At 39.7% G+C, this 16,857-nt stretch overlaps 1 protein-coding gene across 9 annotated transcripts in view; it reads left to right on the top strand.

The window, feature by feature from the left end:
• HMBOX1 (homeobox containing 1) overlaps positions 1-16,857 on the top strand; it is a 208,239-nt gene that overhangs the window by 161,898 nt on the left and 29,484 nt on the right. The window lies entirely within an intron of this gene.

Here is a 16,857-nt window from a genome sequence, read left to right on the forward strand (position 1 = left end):
ATAAACAATAATTTGATCATTTAAAGTGATCCACTAAAAATGACTCTGACATAGCAGAAAATTTACTTCTAAATGCCCCAATGTCATTTTTCCTTAGCCTGATCATTGTATTATTCCCCCCCTCCCCCCCACAGAAACAGCTCTGTAGGGCTTGAAATGGGTCGTATAAAATCTAAGGGTTGTCTTGCCTTCACTGCAGCCCCTGGCAAGCTAGTTTCCCTTTTCCTCTCTTCTGATGTCATTGCTGTTCTAGGATAGAAAATGCTGCAAGAATACATTATAAATTTTGGGATTAATGGATGCTGGAAGATGAATTTTAAAAAGAATGTAACCTCTTTAATACTCCTTATGGAATGACTCGGGTAGAACATAATGAACTACACCTCCCGTATCTCTGCAAATAGAAGGAAGTTCTTAACATTTATATAAGACATCAAGAGCCTGAACATGACCTCATTTCAATCCATTAGACTATTTGAGGAAAAAAACAACAAAACTTTCCCACTTATTGACAAGTAAAGTTATCCCAATCCATTTCTCATAGCCAGTAAGAAGATGAACTGTCCTTAAATGCATTTTAAAATTGGCAAATTACACTTCCTGGTTCCTCTTTGGTCAACCAGAAATAGCCAGAAGAGAAATTGTCATGATTTTTTTTTTTTGAGGCAGATTAAAAGTTCTCCCCATCCTTATTTGGAAGATGTGCCAGCAGTTTTATTTTGTGCAAACAACAGACCCCTCATTTCTCTAGTCCCTGAGCCAATTTAACTGGCCAAAAAGACTCCGTGTTCCTCATGTTGTCCTGTGGCCACAGTATACAAAGAGATTAAGTATAGTTGAGTAGGTATTGGTGTTGTATGTAATGAATCACCAGTGAAGATATTATTCATCCCAGAAGGAGAATTATATGCATCATATTATAAATAGTGATGGAGATCAGTTTATAGACTAACTGGAAAATATTCACATAAAATGAGTGAGCTTTTTCTTTTATAAACTCAACCAACATTTATTGAGGTTCAGCTTCATCAGTTCAGTTCAGTCGCTCAGTTCTGTTCGACTTTTTGCAACCCCGTGGACTGCAACATGTCAGGCTTTGCTGTCCATCACCAACTCCCAGAGCCTACTCAAACTCACATCCATCACGTTGGTGATGCCATCCAACCATCTCATCCTCTGTCGTCCCCTTCTTCTCCTGCCTTCATTTTTCCCCAGCATCAGGGTCCTTTCAAATAAGGCGGTTCTTCACATCAGGTGGCCAAAGTATTGGAGTTTCAGCTTCAGCATCAGTCCTACCAATGAACACCCAGGACTGATCTCCTTTAGGATGGACTGGTTGGATCTCCTTGCAGTCCAAGGGACTCTCAAGAGTCTTCTCCAATACCACAGTTCAAAAGCATCAATTCTTCAGTACTCAGCTTTCTTTATAGTCCAACTCTCACATCCATACATGACACTAGAAAAACCATAGCCTTCACTAGATGGACCGTTGTTGGCAAAGTAATGTCTCTGCTTTTTAATATGCTGTCTAGGTTGGTCATAGCTTTTCTTCCAAGGAGCAAGCATCTTTAAATTTCATGGCTGCAGTCACCATCTGCAGTGATTTTGAAGCCCCCAAAAAATCAAGTCTTCCATTGTTTCCCCATCTATTTCCCATGAAGTGATAGGAGCAGATGCCATGATCTTAGTTTTCTGAATGTTGAGCTTTAAGCCAACTTTTTCACTCTCCTCTTTCACTTTCATCAAGAGGCTCTTTAGTTCTTCTTCACTTTGTGCCATAAGGGTGGTGTCATCTGCATATCTGAGGTTATTGATATTTCTCCCAGCAATCTTGATTCCAGCTTGTGTTTCTTCCAGCCCTGCATTTCTCATGATGTACTCTGCATATAAGTTAAATAAGCAGGGTGACAATATATAGCCTTGATGTACTCCTTTCCTGAATTGGAACCAGTTGGTTGTTCCAGTTCCAGTTCTAACTTGCTTCTTGACCTGCATACAGATTTCTCAGGAGGCAGATTAGATGGTCTGGTATTCCCATCTCTTGAAGAATTTTCCAGTTTGTTGTGATCCACACAGTCAAAGGCTTTGGCGTAGTCAATAAAGCAGAAGTAGATGATTTTCTGGAACTCTCTTGCTTTTTCGATGATCTAGAGGATGTTGGCAATTTGATCTCTGGTTCCTCTGCCTTTTCTAAAACCAGTTTGAACATCTGGAAGTTCACGGTTCATGTACTGTTGAAGCCTGGCTTGGAGAATTTTCAGCATTACTTTGCTAGCGTATGAGACGAGTGCAATTGTGCAGTAGTTTGAGCATTCTTTGGCATTGCCTTTCTTTGGGGTTGGAATGAAAACTGACCTTTTCCAGTCCTGTGGCCACTGCTGAGTTTTCCAAATTTGCTGGCATATTGAGTGCAGCACTTTCACAGCATCATCTTTTAGGATTTGAAATAGCTCAACTGGAATTCCATCACCTCCACTAACTTTGTTCATAGTGATGCTTTCTAAGGCCCACTTGACTTCCCATTCCAGGATGTCTGACTCTAGGTGAGTGATCACACCATTGTGGTTACGTGAGTCATGAAGATCTTTTTTTGTATAGTTCTTCTGTGTATTCTTGCCACCTCTTCTTAATATCTTCTGCTTCTGTTAGGTCCATACCATTTCTGTCCTTTATTGTGCTCATCTTTGCATGAAATGTTCCTTTCGTATCTCTGATTTTCTTGAAGAGATCTCTAGTCTTTCCCAGTCTATTGTTTTCTTCTATTTCTTCACATTGATCACTGAGGAAGGCTTATCTCTCCTTGCTATTCTTTGGAACTCTGCTTTCAAGTGAGTATATCTTTCCTTTTCTCCTTTGCCTTTAGCGTCTCTTCTCTTCTCAGCTATTTGTAAGGCCTCCTCAGACAACCATTTTGCATTTTTTCATTTCTTTTTCTTGGGGATGGTCTTGATCATTGCCTCCTATACAGTGTCACAAACCTCCATCCATAGTTCTTCAGGCACTCTGTCTATCAGATCTAATCCCTTGGATCTATTTATCACTTCCACTGTATAATCCTAAGGGATTTGATTTAGGTCATACCTGAATGGTCTAGTAGTTTTCCCTACTTTCTTCAATTTAAGTCTGAATTTGGCAATAAGGAGTTCATGATCTGAGCCATGGTCAGCCTCCAGTGTTGCTTTTGCTGACTGTATAGAGCTTCTCCATCTTTGGCTGCAAAGAATATAATCAGTCTGATTTCAGTATTGACCATCTGGTGATGTCCATTTGTAGAGTCTTCTCTTGTGTTGTTGGAAGAGGGTGTTTGCTATGACCAGTGCATTCTCTTGGCAAAACTCCATTAGCCTTTGATCTGCTTCGTTTTCATTACCACTCCTTATGATAGACACTGGATGGGATACAGTGATTAGCAATACAGATGTGGAAATCATTGTTGATAGAATAGACATTCACAGCACATACCAAGTTTGTCGTGTGTGTTTGGTGTTTGAAGATCTCAAAGTAGTTTAATATGAACCTGTGGGTAAATATTATACTTCTGTTTTAGTTGCCTTTTGGTGAAGAACCATGTATGGACCTTGTAATTTCAGTGATATCATATAAAAGTGGTCTTTTTGAAAAGCTGCATATCATAGATATCTCAATCATAATGGTGCCTCATCCACATATTCTGTTTTATTGCTTCCTATTTTGTCACATCATCCACTCAAAGCCAGAGACAAACCTATAGTTCTAACCATTTTGAGACTGTCCTATAGTTACCATCCTTCTGGGGATAGAAACCTTAATTTGTCATCAAAATACCTTCCCCAGAACACGACTCTATGCCAGATTTGCTCTAATACCACTGTGATGAAATGTATTGTGTACAATTAGTCAGATAACCTTTCAGTTCTGACAGTAATGCTGTAAATAGCCTGTTTTTGGTCAGATGTTATCAGAATTAATTTGACTTTTTAAAAGGCAATTAAGCAGTCATTTATGTATATCCTGGGTAGTTTGATTGACTGAACTAAAAACAGCAGCAAACCCATAACACAGGAAATAAAAAAGTAGGTTTAAAAGAAAGTAGCAAGTACCTTTAAATACAAGGTATTGTTTCTCCCTCTTCAGAGAGATATCAGAATAATCCCAACCAGTGAACCTCTGATTCTCTAAAGAATCTAGGCTACTGTCCATGTTTGGTTTGCTATTTGTTGGGACCTCCCCCGAAAGGACAGATTCTCATTTTAGATACATACCATGTCCTTTTAGCAAGAGGTGGTCATTTTGTAGAAGTGTGGTATTCATCATAAGAAAAAGGATGCAGGAATCAGTGGACTGATTTTATCAATCTTGTTCTGTTGATCTTCATATTATAGTAAATCGTTGGTCAGTAGTGTCAGATTGGTAAATGGCCAGTTTATAATTCAGTACTCTATATTTAAAAATAGGCTCTCTGCCGCAGGATGACTGGTACACCAGTGTAAGAAACTTGCCAGTTCCACATCACTTGTGCGTATGTTAGCTGCTCAGTCGTGTCCGAGTCTGCACACCTGGGCACTGTAGCCCACCAGGCTCCTCTGTGCATGGGATTTTTCCAGATAAGAATAATGGAGTGGGTAGCCATTCCCTTCTCCAGGGGATCTTCCCGACCCAGAGATCAGTCTTGGGTCTCCTGCATTGCAGACGGATTCTTTACCACCTGGGCCACCAGGGAAGCCACCAGATCACCTTGCATGTCTGCTAATTCCAACTAACAAAGGCTGACACAACAGAGAGGAAGATACAGCTGCTCTCAGCCAGAGGGGAAGCAGAGGCAGCAAGGGGCCTAGACCACACCTTGACTGAGATGTGGTACATGCGGTTCACTCTCCCAGGTAACATGGTTTCCGTTGGTATGAAGTTCACCTAATTGTCACTGGCATTTGATAGTTTCATTAGGAAATTAGGAAATCCATGGACCAGCAAAACCAAACACTGCCCTCTTATGCATATTCTTTTTCTTATTAAAATAAAATGTAGAGTTGAGCAAACATTTAATGAATTCAGTGGTATGCAGTCAAGAGACATGTCTTAAGAGAAGTACCATTTCTCAGCTGTTTTTCTTTAAGGTGGTTAGAATTTGTCAGTTTTACTGTTTATTGCCTGATAACTCCAGAAAATTGCCTACATTCTTCTTTTTCGGTCTTCATAGGACTGACGACTAAAAGGTAATACATATTAGAAAGCAAACTTGTTCTACATTGTCACATAGTACTAAAACTCACACCAAATCTCTGCTGTGATAGGACTTCACTTAGGGCTGCATGTTGCTGGACAAGTGATAAACCTGTGTTGTTTCTAAGTTTCAGTGGTAGGATAAAGTGTATTAAACACTCAGTTCCTGAATTCACTGTTACCCTTGAAATCTATTTATCAAATAGCAGGTAAGTTCTAGTGGCAGCTAGAATGCTGCAAATAAATATAACATTTAAACATAGAACCTTTGCAGTGAAGGATCTTGGGAGATGAAAATTTTATTCAGGGCACATTTCATACATGGTATCTATAATTTTATCATATATGGAATTTTCTCTTTTAGTGAAGAAAAGCCATTGTGAGAAGGACTTGAAGCTTTTTTTCATGCTAGTGTCTGAAGAGGTACTACTTACTCTTCTACAGTAGGCTGAAGTGAAGAGAAAGTCACTCAGTCCTGTCCAACTCATTGTGACCCCATGGACTATACAGTCTGTGGAATTCTCCAGGGCAAAATACTGGAGTTGGTAGCCTTTCCCTTCTCAAGGGGATCTTCCCAACCCGGGGATCGAGCCCAGGTCTCCTGCATTGCAGGCAAATTGTTTACCAGCTGAGTTAACAGTTAACTGTGCTAGATATGGCCTTTAAATGTGTATGGATGTTGTGTTTCAAAGGAGAAGTCCCAGGGTTTATTTAATTCTCCCACCCCAGTTAAAAAAGGTAGCTTGGTGTTATTATGGTGTCCAGAGCAATTATATTTCCTTTCTCAGGAGGAAAAAGCCCTTAGGTATAGCTGCAGTCCTGGCGCTGTCAAGGGGTTCTCATTAATGCTGGGAGAATCTTTGCTTCTGGGAGCTCTTGTGAAATTTATAGGAGTTTGGTTTAGGTGATTCGTTGCTACAGAGATCTGCATCTAAAGGTAGTCTGAAACAATACTATGTTGTAGCTAAATAATGACCACCATTCCTGTGGGCCCTTTGAGCCAAAGAACTGAGTCAGGAAACTTGAGTTCTGGGTTGGGTGACCTTGAACAAGTCAAGTCTCCTTTCTGACTCTCATTTGTCAAGGCCATGTCTTCATCTGCAAAATGAAGAGGCTGACTTGGTAATATCGCCTTCCAGCGTAAAGTTCTTTGATTCTGTGTAAGGATATACTCTGTGGTATGTCTAAATCCGTGTGTAATGAACTGTGTTGTGTGATTTCATTGCATTTATGAATTAAGATTCCAAAAGTCAACCTTTCATATCTGAATCCTTTATAAATCAGTACTAATTTTTCCACTTAAAGTCTTCCCTTTCCACAGGCTTTTCTGTTCTAAAATTTTAAGATGCTGCAAAGTCTCAAAAACAGCTTCTTCTGTAATAGGACTCATTTATATTTTAGCTTTTACTTGGAAGATCATGTGAACCTCCCCAAAGTCTGATTTAGAGGGAGCTGTAATTTAAGTCTGTAGAACTAAAAGTGAACCCTTATTCTTAAAACGTACGTTAGTGTAGAACATCTTTTGTCATACTTACTGTGTTTACATAACAAATCTTTAAGGTGTGAATGTTTGTTGCCAAAAGACATTAAGATAAACTAAGACATTAATTTAAAAATAATTTTGTGCAGTTCTATTTTGTTCACGCTTTGGGAGAGCAAACTTTATTGTCAAATAATTATGTTTTATTACAAAATTAGTACATACTTCGGATCAGTTCAGTCGCTCAGTCGTGTCCAACTCTTTGCGACCCCATGAGTCGTAGTACGCCAGGCCTCCCTGTCCATCACCAACTGCCGGAGTTTACTCAAACTCATGTCCATCGAGTCGGTGATGCCATCCAGCCATATTATCCTCTGTCATCCCCTTCTCCTCCTGCCCCCAATCCCTCCCAGCATCAGGGTCTTTTCCAACGAGTCAACTCTTCTCATCAGGTGGCAAAATTATTGGAGTTTCAGCTTCAGCGTCAGTCCTTCCAATGAACACCCAGGACTGATCTCCTTTAGGATGGACTGGTTGGATCTCCTTGCAGTCCAAGGGACTCTCAAGAGTCTTCTCCCAACACCACAGTTCAAAAGCATCAATTCTTCAGTACTCAGCTTTCTTTATAGTCCAACTCTCACATCCATACATGACACTAGAAAAACCATAGCCTTGACTAGACGGACCTTCGTTGGCAAAGTAATGTCTCTGCTTTTTAATATGCTATCTAGACTGGCCATAACTTTCTTTCCAAGGAGTAAACGTCTTTTAATTCCATGGTTACAATCACCATCTGCAGTGATTCTGAAGCCCCAAAATATAAAATCTGACACTGCTTCCACTGTTGCCCCATCTATTTCCCATGAAGTGATGGGACCAGATGCCATGATCTTAGTTTTCTGAATGTTGAGCTTTACGCCAACTTTTTCACTCTCCTCTTTCATGTTCATCAAGAGGATTTTTAGTTCCTCTTCACTTTCTGCCATAAGGGTGGTGTCATCTGCATATCTGAGGTTACTGATATTTCTCCTGGCAGTCTTGATTCCAGCTTGTGCTTCTTCCAGCCCAGCGTTTCTCATGATGTACTCTGCATATAAGTTAAATAAGCAGCATGACAATAGATAGCCTTGACATACTCCTTTTCCTATTTGGAACCAGTCTGTGGGTCCAAGTCCAGTTCTAACTGTTGCTTCCTGACCTGCATACAGGTTTCTCAAGAGGCAGGTCAGGTGGTCTGGTATTCCCATCTCTTTCAGAATTTTCCACAGTTTATTGTGATCCATACAGTCAAAGGCTTTGGCATAGTCAATAAAGCAGAAATAGATGTTTTTCTGGAACTCTCTTGCTTTTTTGATGATCCAGCGGTTGTTGGCAATTTGAACTCTGGTTCCTCTGCCTTTCCTAAAACCAGCTTGAACATCTGGAAGTTCACGGTTCATGTATTGCTGAAGCCTGGCTTGGAGAATTTTCAGCATTACTTTACTAGCGTGTGAGATGAGTACAATTGTATGGTAGTTTGAGCATTCTTTGGCATTGCCTTTCTTTGGGATTGGAATGAAAACTGACCTTTTCCAGTCCCGTGGCCACTGCTGAGTTTTCCAAATTTGCTGGTGTATTGAGTGCAGCACTTTGACAGCATCATCTTTCAGGATTTGAAATAGTTCAACTGGAATTCCATTACCTCCACTAACTTTGTTCATAGTGATGCTTTCTAAGGCCCACTTGACTTCCCATTCCAGGATGTCTGGCTCTAGGTGAGTGATCACACCATCGTGATTATCTGGATCATGAAGATCTTTTTTGTATAGTTCTTTTGTGTATTCTTGCCACCTCTTCTTAATATCTTGTGCTTCTGTTAGGTCCATACCATTTCTGTCCTTTATCGAACCCATCTTTGCAAGAAATGTTCCCTTGATGTCTCTGATTTTCTTGAAGAGATCTCTAATCTTTGCCATTCTGTTGTTTTCCTCTATTTCTTTGCATTAATTGCTGAGGAAGGCTTTCTTATCTCTCCTGGCTATTCTTTGGAACTCTGCATTCAAATGGGAATATCTTTCCTTTTCTCCTTTGCTTTTTGCTTCTCTTCTTTTCACAGCTATTTGTAAGGCCTCCTCAGACAGCCATTTTTCTTTTTTGCATTTCTTTCCCATGGGGATGGTCTTGATCCCTGTCTCCTGTACAGTGTCACGAACCTCCATCCATAGTTCATCAGGCACTCTGTCTATCAGATCTAGTCCCTTAAATCTATTTCTCACTTCCACTGTATAGTCATATGGAATTTGATTTAGGTCATACCTGAATGGTCTAGTGGTTTTCCCTACTTGCTTCAATTTAAGTCTGAATTTGGAAATAAGGAGTTCATGATCTGAGCCACAGTCAGCTCCCGGTCTTGTTTTTGCTGACTGTATAGAGCCTCTCCATCTTTGGCTGCAAAGAATATAATCAGTCTGATTTCAGTGTTGACCATCTGGTGATGTCCATGTGTAGAGTCTTCTCTTGTGTTGTTAGAAGAGGGTGTTTGCTGTGACCAGTGTGTTCTCTTGGCAAAACTCTATTAGCCTTTGCCCTGCTTCATTCCGTACTCTCAAGGCCAAATTTGCCTGTTACTCCAGGTGTTTCTTGACTTCCTACTTTGCGTTGCAGTCCCCTATAATGAAAAGGACATCTTTTTTGGGGATTAGTTCTAAAAGGTCTTATAGGTCTTCATAGAACCGTTCAACTTCAGCTTCTTCACCGTTACTGGTTGGGGCATAGACTTGGATTACGTGATGTTGAATGGTTTGCCTTGGAAACTAACAGAGATCATTCTGTCATTTTTGAGACTGCATCCAAGTACTGCATTTCAGACTCTTTTGTTGACCATGATGGCTACTCCATTTCTTCTAAGGGATTCCTGTCCACAGTAGTAGACACAATGCTCATTTGAGTCAAATTCACCCATTCCAGTCCATTTTAGTTCGCTGATTCCTAGAATGTCGACATTCACTCTTGCCATCTCCTGTTTGACCACTTCCAATTTGCCTTGATTCATGGACCTAACATTCCAGGTTCCTATGCAATATTGCTCTTTACAGCATCAGACCTTGCTTCTATCACCAGTCACATCCACAACTGGGTACTGTTTTCGCTTTGGCTCCATCCCTTCATTCTTCCTGGAGTTATTTCTCCACTGATCTCCAGTAGCATATTGGGCACCTACTGACCTGGGGAGTTTCTCTTTCAGTATCCTATCATTTTGCCTCCTCATACTGTTCATGGGGTTCTTAAGGCAAGAACACTGAAGTGGTTTGCCGTTCCCTTCTCCAGTGGACCACATTCTGTCAGAACTGTCCATACTCACTACATAAAAAATGGGGAAATGCAGGAAAATATAAAGAAGTTGACATGCCCTTAACACCACAGAGAATCATGAATATTTTGGTGTGTTTCTTTTCAGCCATTTTTCTGTTATGTATGCATCTGCATACCTTCTAAAGAGAAGAAGGTTGTGTAAGAATTTACCATGATTTGTTACCGAGTCCCCTGCAGTTGGACGTGTGTGTTGACAGCTGTGTCTAGCTCAGGTCTTCACTTCATAACTGCTTATGTTGCCAGTTTGTAAGTAGATTCAGGGATGGTAAATGAAAGAAAAGTATTTTGAAAAGCACTTTTACAATTAATCAGGGTTAGGTTTTGGTAATACTACCTAACCCAGTTTATTTTTATTTTACGTAATTTTTTATTAGAAAATTAATAGTAACACATTGTAAATGATTTGGAAAACAATGTATAAAGATGCAAATAATGTTTCCATTCATAAATAACCACGAAAAATATTTTGGTACATTTACTTTTAGTATTTCTATCTATCTACACTTTAAAAATGATTAGAATAAGTCATATCTGGTTTTTTAACCTGTTTTTTTACACTGACATTTTGCAGTGTCGTTTAATGCTCTTTGAAACATGTTTTTTTAAAATGGCTCCTTCCTTTTTCTTCATATGCCTATACCATAATCATATTTAACAATTTTTACTGTAGGAGACGTTTAAAGTCTTCCCCAGCTTTGCCCTGTTAAACAGTACTGACAGAGACACCCTTGTTCTTACCTTTTGTCTTAAGAATAATGATACGTGTAGCCAAATTACCAAGTTCCTCCAAAAAGCTGAATTTATACGCATCACTAACACTGGCCTTGCGTACACTGCCACTGCTACTACAGCCTGCCTTCTATGTGTTTGTAGCTTTTTAGGCAGTGAAAAATCTCCATTTTGCTTATCTGGAGGGTAAAAAGCACTGTTTTAGTTTTGTCTCCATGTCAACTTCTCTGATTACTAATGAGAATAAATAGTTTTACATGTTTATTAATCATTCATACTTCATCTTTTGGTGTTTGTTCTTTTCCTTTACTCATTTTTCTGTTGTGTATTCATGTTTTCTGCTTGACTTATATATTAATTCTTTATGGAATGAGGTCATTAACCCTTTCTGCTATATATTTGCAATTTATTTCACTTTTATTCAAATGTAGAGAAGTGCACCACTTTATTCTTGTGTGACTGCCTCCATCCCTTATGCTTCTCATTCAGATGTTTTCTTTTACATTTAGCCATAAAACATTGCGTTTGTAAGGTGAAGATCTAATTTGGTCTCATTTTCCAAATAGCCAGTTTTCCCTTTCTTCTTAAGATTTAAAATTATTTCTCACATATGAAGTTGTTATGTTTTTTGGTTCTATTTACCATCAAGTCTTGAACCACAATTATGATTATCATATAATTTCACAACATTTGATGAGAGGGCCCATTCACTAATATTTATTTTTAAAATGTTCTTAACCATTCTTATCTGTTTTTTCAGGTGAGCATTAAAATAGTGTTGTTGACATACCACTCCCACTGAGAAAAAAAGAGGGGGATAAAACATACGATTGAAGTTAAACCTAAAAATTTAATTTGTGAAGAAATGTCATTGTAATATTATTTATTCTTATCTAAGAATGTGTTGTATGCCTCTCCATTTCTTGTATCTTTTTATACCTATCAGTGCAATGAGTAACATTTTTAGTTTTTTATGTATTTTTCTTGTTCAGTTCAGTTCACTCACTCAGTCGTGTCCGACTCTTTGTGACCCCATGAACTGCAGCACGCCAGGCCTCTCTGTCCATCACCAACTCCCAGAGTCCACCCAAACCATGTCCATTCAGTCAGTGATGCCATCCAACCAACTTATCCTCTGTTGTCCCCTTCTCATCCTGCACTCAATCTTTCCCAGCATCAGGATCTTTTCAAATTAGTCAGCTTTTTGCATGAGGTGGCCAGAGTATTGGAGTTTCAGCTTCAGCGTCAGTCCTTTCCAATGAACACCCAGGACTGATCTCCTTTAAGATGGACTGGTTAGATCTCCTTGCAGTCCAAGGAACTCTCAAGAGTCTTCTCCAGCACCACAGTTCAAGAGCATCAATTCTTCGGTGCTCAGCTTTCTTTATGTCCAACTCTCACATCCATACATGACCACTGGAAAAACGATAGCCTTGACTAGACGGACCTTCGTTGGCAAAGTAATGTCTCTGCTTTTTAATATGCTATCTAGACTGGCCATAACTTTCCTTCCAAGGAGTAAGCGTCTTTTAATTTCATGGCTGCAATCACCATCTGCAGTGATTCTGAAGCCCCAAAATATAAAATCTGACACTGCTTCCACTGTTTCCCCATCTATTTGCCATTAAGTGATGGGACTGGATGCCATGATCTTAGTTTTCTGAATGTTGAGCTTTACGCCAACTTTTTCACTCTCCTCTTTCACTTTCATCAAGAGGCTCTTTAGTTCTTCTTCACTTTCTGCCATAAGGGTGGTGTCATCTGCATATCTGAGGTTATTGATATTTCTCCCGGCAGTCTTGATTCCAGCTTGTGCTTCTTCCAGCCCAGCGTTTCTCATGATGTACTCTGCATATAAGTTAAATAAGCAGGGTGACAATATACAGCCTTGACATACTCCTTTTCCTATTCGGAACCAGTCTGTTGGTCCATGTCCAGTTCTAACTGTTGCTTCCTGACCTGCATACAGGTTTCTCAAGAGGTAGGTCAGGTGGTCTGGTTAGATATTTTTATTTTAATTCTCATTTTTCTTGCTGTCATGAGTAGAGGCCTTTTTTATGTTAAGTTGTCCGACTGCTTATTGATACACAGCAAAGTGTTAGTATCTTTGTTGGTCTGTTTAGTCCCCAGCAATCTGATTGATTATTTCTGAGACAATTTGAATTTACCCCTTGGTTTCTTAGTATAATATGCAAATGATATTTTTGTGACCCTCCTTCCCAGTTTGTTTCTTAATTATCTTTCATGTCCTATTGTAATGACTAGGACTTTGAGAAAAACATTAAATTGTAACAAGAGAAGAGGTTGTATTGGGGATAGTGGGCTCTGTTGCCTTGTTCCTGATTTAATTTAGATGCTGCTAGTATTTCTCATAGTTGAGTAGGTAAAGAATCTGCCTGCAATACAGGACACCTAGGTTCGATTCCTGGGTCAGGAAGATCCCCTGGAGAAGGAAATGGCAGCCCAGTCCAGTATTCTTGCCTGGGAAATCCCATGAACAGAGGAACCTGGCAGGCTACAGTCCCATGGGGTCACAAGAGTCAGATACAACTTAGCAACTAAACCACCACAGCCACTAGCATTTTATCATTTTATTAATGTTACCAGTTACTATTTTTCCAACATATTATTGTGAAAAATTTTAAACATACGGCAGAGCTGAAAGAATTTTAGTTACCACCTAGATTTTACCATTGTTTTACTATACCTGTTTTCTTATACATCTCTTAGCAGATTTTTTTTTTAATATTAATAGTAGTCTTTGTTGTACTGCAGAAATATTTATCTGTACTTAGTGTTCCAAGATTTTAAAAAATAAGCACTGCTAAATCAGTTGCTGAAGATAGAGATGAATATAGCAATCCCTTAGCTCCATTTGTTATCATGAAGTAGCCAATCTAAAAAGTCAGTAAAGCTTTGAAATGGGGATTTAATATGAGAACTGTTCAAATGGAGGACAGTGTTAAGCATCAAAAGAAGGGTTGCAGCCAATTTGGATTACAGAAGGAAAAAGAATAGAAGTCAGAATTTTTCTGTATTTGATCAGACTTTCAGGAGAATGCCTCATTCAGGTGTTTACTTATAGAAATCAGAAATAGCTGCTAATTTCAGTCTGCCTGCCAGGTGTAGTTCTATATTGAAATGGTGTCCATTAAGCTATGATAGTTGAATCACAGTATCTCTTAAGACCATCCCTTTCTTTTTGTACTGCTTCTATTTACCCAGAGTATTTGTTTTGTAGGGCTGATATAACAGATGTGCACAAACTTGATGGCTTAGAACAGCAGAAGTGTATTTCTCACATTTCTGGAAGCCACAGTCTGAAATCAAGGTGTCAGCAGAGTGGGTTCCTTTGGGAGGTTCTGAGGGTAGAAACCCTCCCACACTTGTAGCTTTGGTCGGCTTTCAGAGGTCTTGGCATTCCTGAACTTGCAGACCCATCACTCTGCTTTCATTTCTGCATTGTCTTCTCTGTTTGTGTTCTTTTCTTTCTCTTATGAGGACACTCATTGGATTTAGGGCATAATGTGACCTCATCGCACTCCTGCCCGTAATTACATCCGCAGAGACCCAGTTTTATATACAATCACTTCCTGAGGTTCCAGGTGGATGTGAATTTTCAGGTGACGCTCTTCACGCCACTGCACCCAGCAACTTCCTTAGCAATCAGGAATGGAAAGAGCGTGGGCCTGGCGGTCAGGAAGCTTGGTTCTAATCCTAGCCAGCTGTGTAACTTTGGGAGCTTATTATCTGTAAGCTTATCATTGTCCCCATTTTTCCAAGTCCCTGATTGTCCTAAGTTCACAGTAAATGACGAACAGTTGTATGCATGGCTGACTTCCAGCTCTGCTTCTCCCGTTTCTCTCTGACCCCTGGCTGTTTCTCAGGGATATTTTAAGGTATGATTAGTATGAGAAGAGCTTTGAGATCTTTGGATAAAATACAGGGTGTCACTCTCCTGGTTTGTAACTGAACTGAGGATGTCGTTAGGCTTTGTGGATTAACCAAAGAGAGGTGCTGTACTTGGAGAAAGTTTTCCCATTTCTTTCATCTCTTGCTTCCCTCTGTTATTTAAAACAACCACCACCACTACCCCCACCCAAGAAAAAGAAATATTTTAATTATTTTGTTGTTGCTGAAGATCATTTAACACATAGATGCTCTCAAAGTGGATATGGGACAACTAGGTTCCAAACTATTTTAGTTTAATGTTATTTTTTCCTGCCCTTCACCCAGTAATTATACTTAGTGATAAAGAATGCACACTGGGTTGTAGATAGTAAGCAGTGTCTGACAATCCTGAAACGTTATTTTTTTAATTACTAAAGTAATGAGGTTTAAATCTCTCTTCAGGGGAGATGGTTCACTTAAAAACATGGGGGTGGGGGGAGGGGGCGGGAATAAGTTTATTTACCTGGCATTATCCTGGCAGATCAGACAGTAAAGAATCTGCCTGCAATGCAGGAGACTTGGGTTCGATCCCTGGGTCAGAAAGATAACCTGGAGAAGGAAATGGCAACTCACTCCAATATTCCTGCCTGGTATACTCCATGGAGTCACAAAGGGTGGGACACAACTGAGCCACACACACAAACACCCCTTGCTTAGAGAGCCAGTACCTATCTTTTCTATGTGCTCCCTGAGACACACAATAGGAGAAACTTTCTGATTGTTGTTTTTATAGACTTAGGTGCTACTGAAATGAAGGCGCTTCAAGGACATTTCCATTTGTTACCAGCTTATGGTATCTCATCTCATGTAAATGATTTTGCCACTTTTCATTTTAATTCTTTGCTGTCATTGTCTTGCAAAGTGATCATTTGGTTTCTCTCTGTGAAGATATTCACTGATCATTCAGCTGACAATGTCCTTTGTCTATAAAAGTATAGTGCCCTTAGGATTTATTTTATTCCTTTCATATTACTACCTGTAGATTTCTGCTTACATGTCTTTCCCTTTTCAGTCTTATAAAATGTCTCGGGCTATAAACATTCTTATATGGGACAGAAGTGTACTTCAGAAACAGGTCCCTTTCAGAGTCTTAAAGCCAAGTTCTCCCACAATTTATCCACCTGGTAACAGGAGAAATATCTAATCCCTTGACATAATTTAAGGATGAAATGCTAGAAGGTGAATAATGGATAGTGTATACTATTCCTAAGGGTATCTTCTTTTGGTGGAAGGGAGGAAAGTGAAAGTGAAGTCGCTCAGTCATGTCCGACTCTGCGACCCCGTGGACTGTAGCCCACCAGGCTTCTCCATCCATGGGATTCTCCAGGCAAGAATACTGGAGTGGGTCGCCAGTTCCTTCTCCAGGGGATCTTCCCGACCCAGGGATCGAACCCAGGTCTCCCGCATTGCAGGCAGATGCTTTAACCTCTGAGCCACCAAGAAAGCCCCAGGAAGTGGTGCCTAAACCCAGGAAGTGGGGGTGTCTTGAATTTTTATTACCATCCCAAAATGTCTCTTGAATTTTATCTTTCCTTGTATTCCCATGCCTTAGCCTACTTCAGATCCTCTCCTCAGCTTTTACCACAGCTGCCTAACTGACTTTTACCTCTGGTATCACCAGAGATACTACCATACAAAATGTGTTTGATCATATAATACCCTTGCTTAAAAACCTTTGTCCAGTTGCCTGAAGTTAAGTGCAAACTCTTATTACACTCTTTAAAATATGGACCCAATATTTTTCTTCAGTTTGATCCCCAGTCACCCATCTCATGTATGTTTCATCCACACTGAACTCCTCATTCTTGGAACATTCTAAGCTCTTTTATAACTCCCTTTATTTTATATGTTGCTTCCTTTGCCTCATGCTGTTTTACTTTAGCCACCCTCCATGCTCTGTCTTCAAGAAGCCTGTACAAATGTTGATTCCTCTCTGTTCCCACATACTGCATTCATTCCACTAATACAGTCCATTTTACAGTGAACTCTATAATTTGCTTTGTTACATACATATATCCCCAGTGATTACATTAGAAGGCTCTGCGTGGTTTATTTTTGCCACCATTTTGCCAATTGCTTGGTATAAACTAGGACTCAGTCAACATTTTGAGTTGACTAAATGATTAATTACATCTAAAAACAGTCAT

The sequence above is a fragment of the Odocoileus virginianus genome, chromosome 18 (assembly GCF_023699985.2).
Source record: "Odocoileus virginianus isolate 20LAN1187 ecotype Illinois chromosome 18, Ovbor_1.2, whole genome shotgun sequence".
Lineage (NCBI taxonomy): Eukaryota > Metazoa > Chordata > Mammalia > Artiodactyla > Cervidae > Odocoileus > Odocoileus virginianus.